Below are 13,241 nucleotides of genomic sequence, written 5' to 3'. Positions count from 1 at the left end.
TGATAGTATAAATTTAGTGTAGAACACGTCTGTTATTGGTAAATAAAATACTCTGCATACTTCTTTGTTTGTTTCTTAATATCTAATCTTATTTTTCTTTAGTGTTATGAATCACTAGGTATACCTCTCTATTATCCAGAATATTTCAGTATCTGGTCCCGAGGTTGCTGGATATGAAAGAGTTTACTGTATCAACCCACTTCCCTGTAGCAAAATACTACTTTTGCGTTAATTCCTTCAGCTTCTTTAAAAAATATATGCTGTATTTATGGTCTGTTAGAAATCTTCAGGGGAACCTACACAAAGGTCCGGTGTGTTGTTATTTGTACTATTCTATGCATGGAAAGAATGCCATGTTCCTTGCTGTAGAGAGCTACAACCTCTTTGGATCTGGTACCTTCAGACATTTGGTTTCAGAATAGTGGGATGGTGGAATATCAATTAATAATCCATTGTGCTTTTAATCGTTTCCCAAAAAGGTCACATAAGGGTAAAATTTTTTACAGGCTTAATGGAGTTTGTGTGACTCCCATTAACTCCTAAAGAAACCTAACCAGTTAATACTTTGCACATCATTTTACTCTGTATTAAAATGACGATGCAGGAAATTATACAAGTCCAGGGCTATCTGGGTAACTAATAACAGGCAGGACAGAACTCTGTCACTATTGTAGTTTTTTGCTATCTCTGTTTGTAAGTATTTTACCTTGTAAATGTATGTTAAAAGTCCTCAATTTTAAGCCAAGCTGATGTGAAAATATTCTCACAAAATTCAATTGCGAAGAATATGTTTAGTTTCAATAAAAACATATTGTCTCTCTATTCTAGCTTTATGTTATGGGCACTGGGATGCTTGAGTAAATATAAGTCAAAGTCCTGTCTTCTTGTGAGAGAACATTTAATAACCACATTTATTAGCATTCTGCCTCCCTAAATTCTCCCTTGCGTAAGCAATTGGAGTTTGTGTTTTTCAATATGTGTAGTGACATGACTGTGTAATGAATGATGCTGTGATGAGTACCAAGACATATCTGAGTAAATATGATACAAATATTCTTGGGAATGATCCAGTCAAGGAAAAGCAAAAATGCCACATAGTTAAAGTGACCAATTAAACAATGCAAATAATAAATATTCAAAGCAGTGTTTACGGGAAGGAATTTAAACACTCTAGAGCAGCGGTTCCCAACCTTTTCCAGATGGGGACTTGGTGAACCAAGGAAATTCAAAACTGCGGGGTGGAGGTGTAGGGAGAGCAGAGCCATAATTAGCTAATTTTGCCCCTGGGGCAAGAATAAAAAATTGTGTCCTCTCATGTTTATATATTAAGTTTTTCCATAAAAAAGGGAAAATACATCAATAAAATAATAACACTGTTTATTTATTATAGTTTATTATTTTATTATTATACTTAATCTGAGTTGTGGTGGGGGAAAGACTCATCCTCAAACTGCAGCCACCTGTCCTCAATTTAAATCCCACACTGAGGCTGTTTCTCCACAGGCCACTAGAAAGTGGCAAGGTAATACACGGCCCGAAATATGCTAATGAGGCACAGACGCAAATTCCCCAGGCCTCATTAGCATATGGTCACGTTATTTGGAGTTCGGAAGACCGTTCTTCCGGACTCCAAAATGCCGTTTAGAAGCACGGCCCCTGGGCATCTTCCAGAAAGAAGTCCTTCTTCCGGAGGCCCCTTCTTCCCAAAAATTTTTGGGAAGAAGGGGCGTCCGGAAGAAGGACTTCCTTCCGGAAGCTCCCCCAGGGCCGCGCTTCTACACAGCGTTTTGGAGTCCAGAAGAACGGTCTTCCAGACTCCAAATCACGTGACTGTATGCTAATGAGCTGTGGGGAATTTGCATCCATGCCTTATTAGCATATTTCAGGGCATGTATTACCATGCTGCTTTTGGAGAAAGTGGCCTGTGTAGAAACGGCCTGAGACTGGAGGGGCTGTGGGAGAGTCACAAACCAAAAAAATGAAAACTGAGAAATCAGCTACATAGAAGAGAAGAGGGGGCAAAAGGGGAAAAGAGAGAACAGGGATGAAAATTACTGCTGGAGACTATTAAGTGGCTTGGCTGGGATCACTATGAATACCAAAGACATGGAAGCAGTATTTGTAATGTGTAAGGCGGGGGTCCAACTTTTTTTTCACTGGGGGCCACAGGGCAATTTTTAAATGTTGCAGGGGCTGAACACAAAATAGCCCCAAGCCACCATCACTTTCCCACCCCCGCCCCCAGCCTAAGACCCTACAGCTCCAAACTTTCCCTAGTCTTAGCCCCCCCTCCCACAGTCCTAAACCTCCCCCAGCCTTCGCTTCCCCACCACAGCCCTACATGGCCCCAGCCTTAGACACTCCCTCTCCTCCCTCAGCCTCTTCACTGGGGCTGCTAGGCTGGGCAGCTCCCACAGCCCTCCTCCACCCAGCAGTTATATCGTTAAAATCAATTAACTCAAGTGTTAAGCTTTCAGCACCTAGGCATAAGGTAATTGCTATCTCTACTGATGGAGGTAGCTTCCATCTCCAGCAGCTATATCTAGTTATAGATATCTGCTTGAGGCAGCAGTGTTAAGAAATTGCAAATGTCTTCTTTAACAGCCACATGCAGCTGGGAACTGCCCAGCTGGCAACCCTTAACAAATCTAATGGCAACCCATGTTTGGGTCCTGACCCATAGGTTGGGAATCCCTGATCTAGAGGCTGAAACGGAAGTCTGAATAATCCACAGACAGAGAAAGAAGACCAGTTCTGGTTCTTCTCATATCTCTACTACTTTGGAAATATGAAAAAGAAGGGATATGTGCATAGAATCATAGACTCATAGAATTCCAGAGCTGGAAGGGACACCAGGAGGTCACCTAGTCCAGCCCCCTACCTAAATCAGGATCAACCCCCAACTAAATCATCCCAGCCAGGACTATGCCATGCTGGAATATAAAAACCTCTAGGGATGGAGATTCCACCACCTATCTCAGCAATGCATTCCAGTACTTCACCACCCTCCTGATTAAAGAGTTTTTCCTAATATCCAACCTACACCTCTCCCTCTGTAACTTTAGACCATTGCTCCTTGTTCTGCCATCTCTCACCATTGAGAACAGTCTCTCTCCATCCTCTTTAGAGCCCTCTTTCAGGAAGTTGAAGGCTGCTATCAAATCACTGTCAGTCTTTTCTTCTGCAAACTAAATAAGTCCAAATCTCTCAGCCTCTCGTCACAAGTTATGTGCTTCAGCCCCCTAATAATTTTCATTGCCCTCCGCTGAACCCTTTCCAGTGTGTCCACATCATTTCTGTACTGTGGAGCCCAGAACTGGACACAATACTCCAGATGTGGCCTCACCAGTGCCGAGTAGAGGGGAATAATAATTTCTCTACATCTGCTGGAAATGCTTCTCCTAATACACCCCAATATGCTGTTAGACTTCTTTGCTACAAGGGCATACTGTTGACTTATGTTCAGCTGCTCCTCCACTGTAGTCCCCAGGTCCTTCTCTGTTGCACTGCAACTTAGCCAATCAGTCCCCAGCCTGTAACAGTGCTTGGGATTCTTCAGTCTCAAGTGCAGGACTCTGCATTTCTCCTTGCTGAACCTCATCATGCTTCTTTTTACCCAACCCCCCAATTTGTCTAGGTCACCCTGGACCCTATCCCTACCCTCTAATGTATCTACTTGACCCTCTAGCTTCGAGTCATCTGCAGATTTGCTCAAGGTGCAATCCACCCCCTCATCCAGGTCATTAATAAAGATGTTGAACAGTACTGACCCTAGAACTGATCCTTGGGGCACTCCACGTGAAACCAACTGCCTACAAGACACTTGAGCTATTGACTACTACCCATTGGGCCTGCCCATCAAGCCAGTTTTCTATCTATCCTACAGTCCATGTATGCAATCCATACTTAACTTATGGGCAAGAATGTTGCGAGAGACTGTATTAAAAGCTATGCTAAAGTCAAGGTAGATCACATCCATTGACTTCCCCATGTCCACAGAGCCAGTTACCTCATCACAGAAGCTAATCAGATTGGTCAGGCACGACTTGCCCTTATGGAATCCATGCTGACTACTCTTGATCACTTTCCCATCCTCCAAGTGCTCCAAAATGGATTCCTTGAGTCTCCCTTCCATGATTTTTCCAGGTAAGTGTAGACAAGCCTTCTGTGTCCCTAAGGCTTGTATAAAGAACTTCTTCAAATACCTTGTGTAGTGCTGGCTTCTTCACATTTACATTTTGTATTTGGGATTTTCTATGCCTTATGGAAACTTTAAAATTAGCTGAGACATATAATTTGATATCAGCCTTACCATGCCATCACTTTTGGCCAAGATAGGAGACAAAATAGACACAGAGATGAAGCACCCTGGTCAGTGGAAAATTGGGGCTAGCACCCAGGTCTTCTGACTTCCCATCCTGTACCCTAGTTACTAGATTATTTCCCTTTAGAGCTCTGGTTACCATTCATCATTGGTAAACACAGTGGGCCAAATTCATTCCTGATAGAAATCCAGTGAAATCAAAATGGCGTTGGTTTCCTATGGCAACAGTGAAGTTGCATCAGAGACAAATTTGCCCCAGTGTTCCTAGAAAACTATATATTATTCTGTGTTCCAAACATTGAATAATTTAAAAAAAAATTCAAAGTGGGTTAATACACTGCACCCATGTCTACACTACAGAGTTTTGTCTGTAAAACTGGGTTTTTATTGACAAAACTCGGAAGCGTCTACACATAAAAGGCGTTTTATCGACAGAGTCTTGACAAAACAGAGCACTTTCCCTGACAGTGTTATTCCTCTCCACAATAATAATAATAATAATAATAATAATACTTCTGTTGACAGAGTTCTTTCAACAAAAGTGCAGAGCAGATGCTCCGGGGCCCTTTTGTTAACAGATAGGGCTTCTGGTTCACCAGGCAGCAGCCCTGTTTGCAGAGCTTCCAGTAAACCACTCTATCAAGAGAGGGCTGGGCAGTCTGGCTGCTTTCTGTTGACGGAATGGATTGCTCTTTTGATCTGGTTTTGTGAGTAGATGCACTCTGTATACAGAAGTTTTGCCATTTCCATTTCCAGCAGACCTACAGGAGTTATTATTCCCCTGTATTTGGCACTGGTGAGGCCTCATCTGGAGTACTGCATCCAGTTTTGGGCCCCCCAACGTAGAAAAGATGTGGATTCATTGGAGGGGGTCCAGCAGAGGGCAACAGAATGATTAGGGGGCTGGAACACATGACCTATGAGGAGAGGCTGGGAGATCTGGGCTTATTTAGTTTGCAGAAGAGAAGAGCGAGGGGCAATTTGACAGCACCCTTCAACTTCCTGAAGCGGGGCTCTAAAGAGGGTGGACAGAGGCTGTTGTCAATAGTGATAGATGGCAGAACAAGGATCAATGGTCTGAAGTTAAATAGCAGAGGTGTAGGTTGGCTATTAGGAAAAACTATTTCACCAGTAGAGTGGTGAACACTAATGCTTTACCTGAAGAGGTGGCAGAATCTCCATCCTTAGGGTCTTTTAAGTCCTAGCTTGATAAAGTCTGAGCTGAAATGATTTTGTTAGGGTTGATACACACATATCTCATAGAGCTATAAGGCATCTTGAGAGACTATTGAGTCCTGTCCCCTGCCCTCTTGGCAGGGCCAAGCACCATCCTCCCCATGCTTTTTAAATCTATTTGCCTAGATCTCTAAATGGCCCCTTGCAGGGCTGACCTCACAACCCCAGGATTAACAGGCCAATGCTCAAACCACTAAACTACCCCTCCCCCTGCCTGCTTCAGGCAGGGGTCTGGATTAGATGACCTCCTAAAATCCCTTCCAGCCCGAGGATTCTATGATTCTGTGATCTCTTCCAACTGTGACTTCTGTGGACAGATTGCTGTGGTGTAGACGTAGCCTGCATGTTTACTTGACTGTTTCTCAGAATATGGGGAAGATGTCATATGACTGCCTTCTTTGAAATTCCTTACTGCAGCTCCATATCTGGCCACAGAGGCCTTATTTATCTGACATAAACTAAACCCCTTTCCTCAATTTAGGAACTATGTCTCCTCCCAAATCACTTTCATCTCAGGAAAAACACAAGACCTGGCTCACAAATCAAATTCAAACCTTCCTTAGCCACTTGCTATTTCAGAATATGTCAACTCAGGTCTCTTCATACATCTTTCTCTCTATTAATAGAGACAAGCAGGGTCCAGATGTAGAGATCAATTTTAGTTTATGTGCACATTCTTTCACTATAGTCACTTGTTACAGCATCTGTAGCCCACAGCTCTGCATTGTATTCGCTGTGATTCAGAAAACATATGTCATTTCATTAATATGGCAATGGATGACTAGTTCGGCAATGAACAGAAATCTGTTGTAAGTTGGGAGTATCTGGAGTGTCCCAAAACCGTAGATTAATAGTTCCTAGATATTGAATATAGAGGGTTAATTCTAAACAGTTTCATGAACACTTACTTCCTAAATTTAGTAGAACAAGACAGAAGGGAATGGGAGGAGGGGTGTTCGTTTAAAAAATGCATATATAGTTTCTCAGAAAGCAGAAGAACCCCTAAAGGTGTTTAAAATGCCAGCTTCCTAAAGGTGAGAGGGCTGCGCCCTGTCAATGAGTGACTTTATCAGAAATGGGGAAATGTTCTTTTCATGGTCTTCTAGGGCTGGTAACTGATGACTGCCATACAATCATGTTAGGATTCTTATATTAGCTTTTTATGATGTGGGAGATGTATGTGCAGAAATGCATGCATATTTACATGCAGAATTGGTATTTAAAATTCTGGGTTTCTTGTCCTTTCAAAAAGATTCCACTTCAGTGCTGCTGTTGCCTTTGTAGACATCATTGCTGGCAGCTTCTGCTAATTTCCAAGTACTGTGTCATATGCACATTCCATAGCACATGTGGCCCAGGTGAGAAGTTGCACTATGTAGTAGCTTCCTCCTCTTGGATCCCTCCCACCTCCATCCGACCCTGAGTCTCTGAAAGAACTGTGGAAAATCCCCAGAACTGCTGAGGTTGCAAAATATCTACTGGCAATGTTTCCAAAATAATTTATTTTAAGACAACACAAATCTTCATTAATGTCATATTCACTGTAAGCTCTATACCACTTTTTGTCGTCTTTGATTTATTCTTGTATGACGTACTAGAAGATGTACCCAGTCTTGCTCAGGTCCTTTTTCTGCTCCTGGCCCACGCTTCCTGTTCTTTGGTGGAAGTGGGAGGTGGTATGGACAGGGGCTCCCAGCCCACCTGCTTGTCCTCATGCTGGGAGGGCTGGGTCAGGCTGCAGGTCCTCCCCCCCTACCTCCCGCACCTGTTGCCAGGAGGGAAGTAACCAGGCCAGACCAGAGTTCTCTGTCCCAAGATTGGGGCAAGGCTGTGATACTAGTCCCAGCCTAAACTCTGTGGGTGAGTGGAGGGACTGGGGAGGTTAGGGTCAGGCCCATCAGGGGAGTATGCTACCCACTGGTTTGAGCTGTGGAGTGGTTGAGCCACAACACTGGGCACAGACCTAGCGTGAAATGGGGGGCTGGGCCAAGCCAAGCTGCAGCACTGGGGAGCTGTGAGAGGCCAGGGTTGGCCCTGGGGTGAGGCAAGGGTCCGGACCAGGGTGCTGGGCCTGGACCTGACATCATCTCCAGGGGGTGAGGGGGAGGTGTGCATTGGAGGAGAGACTGGGGCAGGGCAGGCTGAAGTTGGAGGGCAGTTCCTGGCCCCATAATGGTGTGGCAATAGATTGGACAGGCCATGAGCCAGGCCAGGGTTCCTGGCCCCATTGTCTAGTGGGGGATGGTCTCTTGGGAGGTCAGTGTAGGCTGGCTGAGGGTGTGCAGAGGGATCACTTACCTGTCCCTACATGGCCACTGTCTTCCTGCTGTGGCTGCCCCCATAGGTCACTCTTCACAATTGCTGTTCCCTGCTGTCACTGTCCCCAGTGGGCAGTCTGATTTATGCCACCCCTTCTCTCAGTGGCTCCCCCTTTCCATGTTCTAGCAAACTCTGGGATTTTGGTCACTCCAGCCACAACCAAACCCTGACCTTGGTTTAAGTTAGGGGAAGGGGAAGGTGCATACCAAATTGCATGATTGTAGCTCTTACAGTTTAAGGAGTTCTTGAACAAGCATAGCACATGCAGACAGACGTAATCTCTAAAATATATATAAATATATCATAGTTTTAAATCCCCTATAAACTACTGACACTGTGCTCACTAAATCACACACTTGCTAGAGCTGACACTGTAAAGATAAATTCAACATTAACTCTGCACCCCAAATTCCATGAACGTTGCAGTCTTGAGTACCATTCACAATTACACCTTTTTTCATTTTTAGAAGCTCCTTACTAAAACAAAACAAAACAAAACCCTCTGGAAGGTTCCCATTCTTGGATCTGTTTTGAAATATTTGAGGTTTAGTTTAGACCTTAGGAAAAACTTCTTAACTCTCAGGGTGGTTAAGCACTGGAGTAAATTGTCTAGGCAGGTTGTGGAATCTCCATCATTGGAGATATTTAAGTGCAGGTTAGACAAACATCTATTGGGGATGATGCAGATGGAGCTTGGTGCTGCTGTAAGGGCAGGGGACTGGACCTGACACCCTCTTGAGGTCCCGTCTAGTATTCTCTGATTTTTCCTTGTTCAATCACTTACTGCTTTGGAGCTACAATAGCTTTTCAGCTTTCTTCCCCTGTGTGATCATGCGCTGCCATTAAATCTGCATTGCTAAAAGGGGAATAGGTGTGTCTCAGAAATGCAATTAAGCTGTAACATTAGATATTACAGTATGTATAAAGCACCTGGAAATCCCTGATAGATGGAGCTGTAATATACTGTGACTTTCCTATAACATGTGCATAAGTATGGAGTACAATTTATTTTCTTCCAAATAACAGAAGTGGTGAGGGTGCTATTTGTCATTTACATAAGAAATGCCATAATACAAGGAAATTATTTGACGTAGTTACTTATTTTTGCATTTAAAATAATTTTTCTGGAGTGCTCAGTTCATATTTATTGTATAATGCCAGAATCAATATATACAAATGCTTAGCACTTCGATAATGCTTTCAGAATGTTAACTCCCTTAGCACCATAGTGCAGCAGATACATTAAATATGTTTCACTTTTCCCAGCAGTAAAATGGAGGTTCCCTATTTAAGCCCATTGCCCACAGCAAGTCAATGGCTGAGCTGGGATTAGAACTCAAAGCTTTCTGGTGTCTGAAGCCAGATCATGCTGCCTTGTTCTAGTTTAAGCCAAAAAATACATGAAAGCAATATTAAAGTGTTACTTTAAAAAAGGGCATTGACTGTTCTTGGGGGCAAAGGCTCAAATCATTTTAAATAGCTGAGGGCCTTAATGTCCACTACATTTATCTTGCTGCCCTGCACTGAGCGTCTCATCAGAGCAGTGAATTATACTCCTGATACAGCCTGCAAATGAGCAGAGAACTCAGTGGAGTATTGTATCTTGAAAAAAAATCTTCAGGATGTAATACCTGCTACTAACAAAAACAAGCTCAGGAAAGAAGCAGGGGAGAAAAAAGAGACTTTAGGCCCTTACTCTTATCATCAGTGTCAAATTCAGCTTGAAACCTAGCATTGTATTCCAAACCATTTCATTATACCTACTTTGTGTGTAAATGAAGCTAGGTAACATTTTTCACACTAATTTTTGCATATAGATGTTGACTGTAAATTCAGATTTTTTTAAAAGAAGATCTGTTTTAAAGTGAAATCTGTCACGAAGCAAAAAGTCAATTTTTCAGTCCTTGGCTTCTGTGAGCATTGAACTGTCTTAAAGCAGTTAATCTCTCTTGAGCACATACAGTCTGCCTTCGCTACCCCTTTTTCTGCAGCTCTAAGATGCTGCTATTGCCTTTTTAGACTATGGTTGCTGGAAAAAAGGTTGCAGGGGGGTGGAGGGTGCTTCAGAATCGACTGAATGAAATGGTTTCCAGCTTGGTTCAATAGCTGTGTAATATATGGGAGTGTGCGGGGTGGGGTGGGATGGGATGGGATGGAGGGGTCTGGGGTACAGCTGAGAGAACATACCCTGGGCAAATTCCTTATAACCAGGCCACTTATAGCCCAGACTGGAGTTTCCTCCCCAGTGATGCAAACTAAGGCTCCACAAAAGTTCCTCTGCTAGCCCCTCTGGCTAGTCAGAAGTTACACAAGCAAACCCCATCAAAACAAAAAGCAGTCAAGTAGCAATTTAAAGACTAGCAAAATGGTTTATTAGGTGAGATTTCGTGGGACAGACCCACTTCTTCAGACCGTAGCCAGACCAGAACAGACTCAATATTTAAGGCACAGAGAACCAAAAACAATAAGCAAGGAGGACAAATCAGAAAAAGATAATCAAGGTGAGCAAATCAGAGAGTGGAGGGATGGGGGGGAAGGTCAAGAATTAGACTGAGCCAAGTATGCAGACGAGCCCCTACAGTGACTCAGAAAGTTCCCATCACGATTTAAACCATGTGTTAATGTGCCTAAAGGTATGTGTGTTACTGAAAAGGAATTATCGCACCGTTTTGGAAAGAGAAACAGCCGAGCTGGCTTTTATATTCAAATTCGGCACATTAACACATGGTTTAAATCGTGATGGGAACTTTCTGAGTCACTATAGGGGCTCGTCTGCATACTTGGCTCAATCTAATTCTTGACCTTCCCCCCCACCCCTCCACTCTCTGATTTGCTCACCTTGATTATCTTTTTCTGATTTGTCCTCCTTGCTTACTGTTTTTGGTTCTCTGTGCCTTAAATATTGAGTCTGCCCTGGTCTGGCTATGGTCTGAAAAAGTGGGTCTGTCCCACGAAAGCTCACCTAATAAACCATTTTGCTAGTCTTTAAAGTGCTACTTTACTGCTTTTTGTTTTGATAGTGTATAGACTAGCACGGCTTCCTCTTTGTTACTAAGCAAATCCCACAATTTCTCCAGCAGCCTCAATGCCCAAACCAGTACCCCTCCTAGTGCAAGTGATAGTTTATGATAACCTATTTCACCAAATCCACAGATTCTTCCAGCTCCCAAAAGGACCAGCCACATTCCTAGCTCAATATAGTCTTAGATCTTACCCAAAACTGCACACTGTGCCAATTCCCCCATGGGGTTGCAGCCCCTCACCCCCTCCCTGAATTAATGCCCTCCCATCCAAAGCTCCCCCTCCCCAAGGTACACAGTTTCCCAGAGTTGCAATTTGTAAATTGTTTTAGGTTGCATTTATTTTTGAACTCGTTCTTCAAAGTAATGGTTTTTGTGGGTGACAGGAGGGCCCTCATCTGTATGGGGTAGGTCTGTGGGCCCAAGATCCCACTGAGGGTTCCCTAGGGGTCGGTCCTTGGGGTCCTTGGGAGAAACTCTCTTGTCGGGTTTCCTGAATCCTCAACCCATCCCTGTAGGCTTGGTGGATGGGAGCTGCACTGGCTGTTCATAACAGTGGCCGGCATTGGGCAGCCACCTGGGGAGGAAGGCCTCCCTCTTACTTGCCACAATGTTATGGAGGGCACAGCATGCCCACACAACTCAGGGGTTGTTGTGCTCCCACAGATCCAGGAAGGTGACGAGATACCTAAACTGTGCCTTCAGATGGTGAAGGCACACTCCACCCAATTGTGTGTCTAGGGCTACGTCTACACGTGAAGCCAATGTAGCAACATCGAAATAGGCTATTTCGATGAATAACGTCTACACGTCCTCCAGGGCTGGCAACGTCGATGTTCAACTTCGACGTTGCGCGGCACCACATCGAAATAGGCGCTGCGAGGGAACGTCTACAAGCCAAAGTAGCACACATCAAAATAAGGGTGCCAGGCACAGCTGCAGACAGGGTCACAGGGCGGACTCAACAGCAAGCCGCTCCCTTAAAGGGCCCCTCCCAGACACAGTTGCACTAAACAACACAAGATACACAGAGCCTACAACTGGTTGCAGACCCTGTGCCTGCAGCATGGATCCCCAGCTGCCGCAGCAGCAGCCAGAAGCCCTGGGCTAAGGGCTGCTGCCCACGGTGACCATAGAGCCCCGCAGGGGCTGGAGAGAGAGCATCTCTCAACCCCTCAGCTGATGGCCGCCATGGCGGACCCCGCTATTTCGAAGTTGCGGGACGCGCAACGACTACACGGTCCCTACTTCGACGTTGAACGTCGAAGTAGGGCGCTATTCCTATCCCCTCATGGGGTTAGCGAGTTCGACGTCTCGCCGCCTAACGTCGAAGTTAACTTCGAAATAGCGCCCGGCGCGTGTAGCTGTGACGGGCGCTATTTCGAAGTTAGTGCCGCTACTTCGAAGTAGCGTGCATGTGTAGACATGGCTTAGGTGAGAAGGCAGTTGGTGAGTTCCTGCATGGGGTCCAAGTGGATGGTTAGGGCCTCATGAACCACTGCATGAGGTGGTAGGCGGCATCCCCCATGATGCGCAGTGGCATGGTCACATCCTGACCGCTAGCTCCCAGTGGGTGACGTAGGTGCCTGCCTCCATCCTTTGGCAGAGGTCAGAACTGTGGAACACCTGCACATCGTGGGCCCAGCCCAACCAGCCAACATAAATGTTGATGAACCATCCCCAGTGGTTGACCAGGGCCTGCAGCACAATGGAGTGGTACCCATTCCTGTTGATGTACCAGCCCGCACAGTGGTCCAGGGCATGGATGGGGATATGAGTCCCAATGATGGCCTTGAAACAGTTGGGGAAGCCCAGGGCAGCGAAGCTGGCCATGTCTGTGTCAAGGTCAGCAATGCAGATGACCTTCTAGAGCAGGAGCATGTTAATTACCCTCATGACCTGCATGGGATGGAGACTGAACACATGTGAGTACATGGGGAGCTGTCCTGAGGGGCTCCTGTGCCCCCTCCCAGCTCTCTTTCCTGCCCCCACAAGCCACAGGGCACCCTCACCCATGAGCCTGCCTCTCTGGCCCCCGTCACCCATCTCCATGCAGGGACTGTAACCCAAGTGCACCTTACCTGCATGAGGACAGCCCCAACAGTGGACTTGTCCATACCAAACTGGTTTCTCACAGAGCAATAGCTGGCCAGGGTGGCCAGCTTTCATAGGGCAAAGGCCACGTGCATCTCCAGAGGGATGGTGGGCTGCAGCCAGGTGTCCTTCCTCTGGCGGGTGGCGGTGAGCCAGGTACACAGCTCCAGAAATGTCTTCTTCCTCATCTGGAAGTTCTGGAGCCACTGCAGGTTGTCTCACTTGCCTAAGACCACTGGGTCCCTCCA

The 13,241-nt window shown here is 45.4% G+C and overlaps 1 protein-coding gene across 1 annotated transcript in view; it reads left to right on the top strand.

Annotated features, from left to right (window-relative positions):
• Positions 1–13,241, top strand: part of GRIN2A (glutamate ionotropic receptor NMDA type subunit 2A) — a 476,283-nt gene that overhangs the window by 275,203 nt on the left and 187,839 nt on the right. The window lies entirely within an intron of this gene.

Source organism: Carettochelys insculpta, chromosome 16, assembly GCF_033958435.1.
Source record: "Carettochelys insculpta isolate YL-2023 chromosome 16, ASM3395843v1, whole genome shotgun sequence".
Classification (NCBI taxonomy): Eukaryota; Metazoa; Chordata; order Testudines; family Carettochelyidae; genus Carettochelys; species Carettochelys insculpta.
The sequence above is the reverse complement of the archived record's forward strand: the minus strand, read 5'-3'. Positions and strand labels throughout refer to the sequence as shown.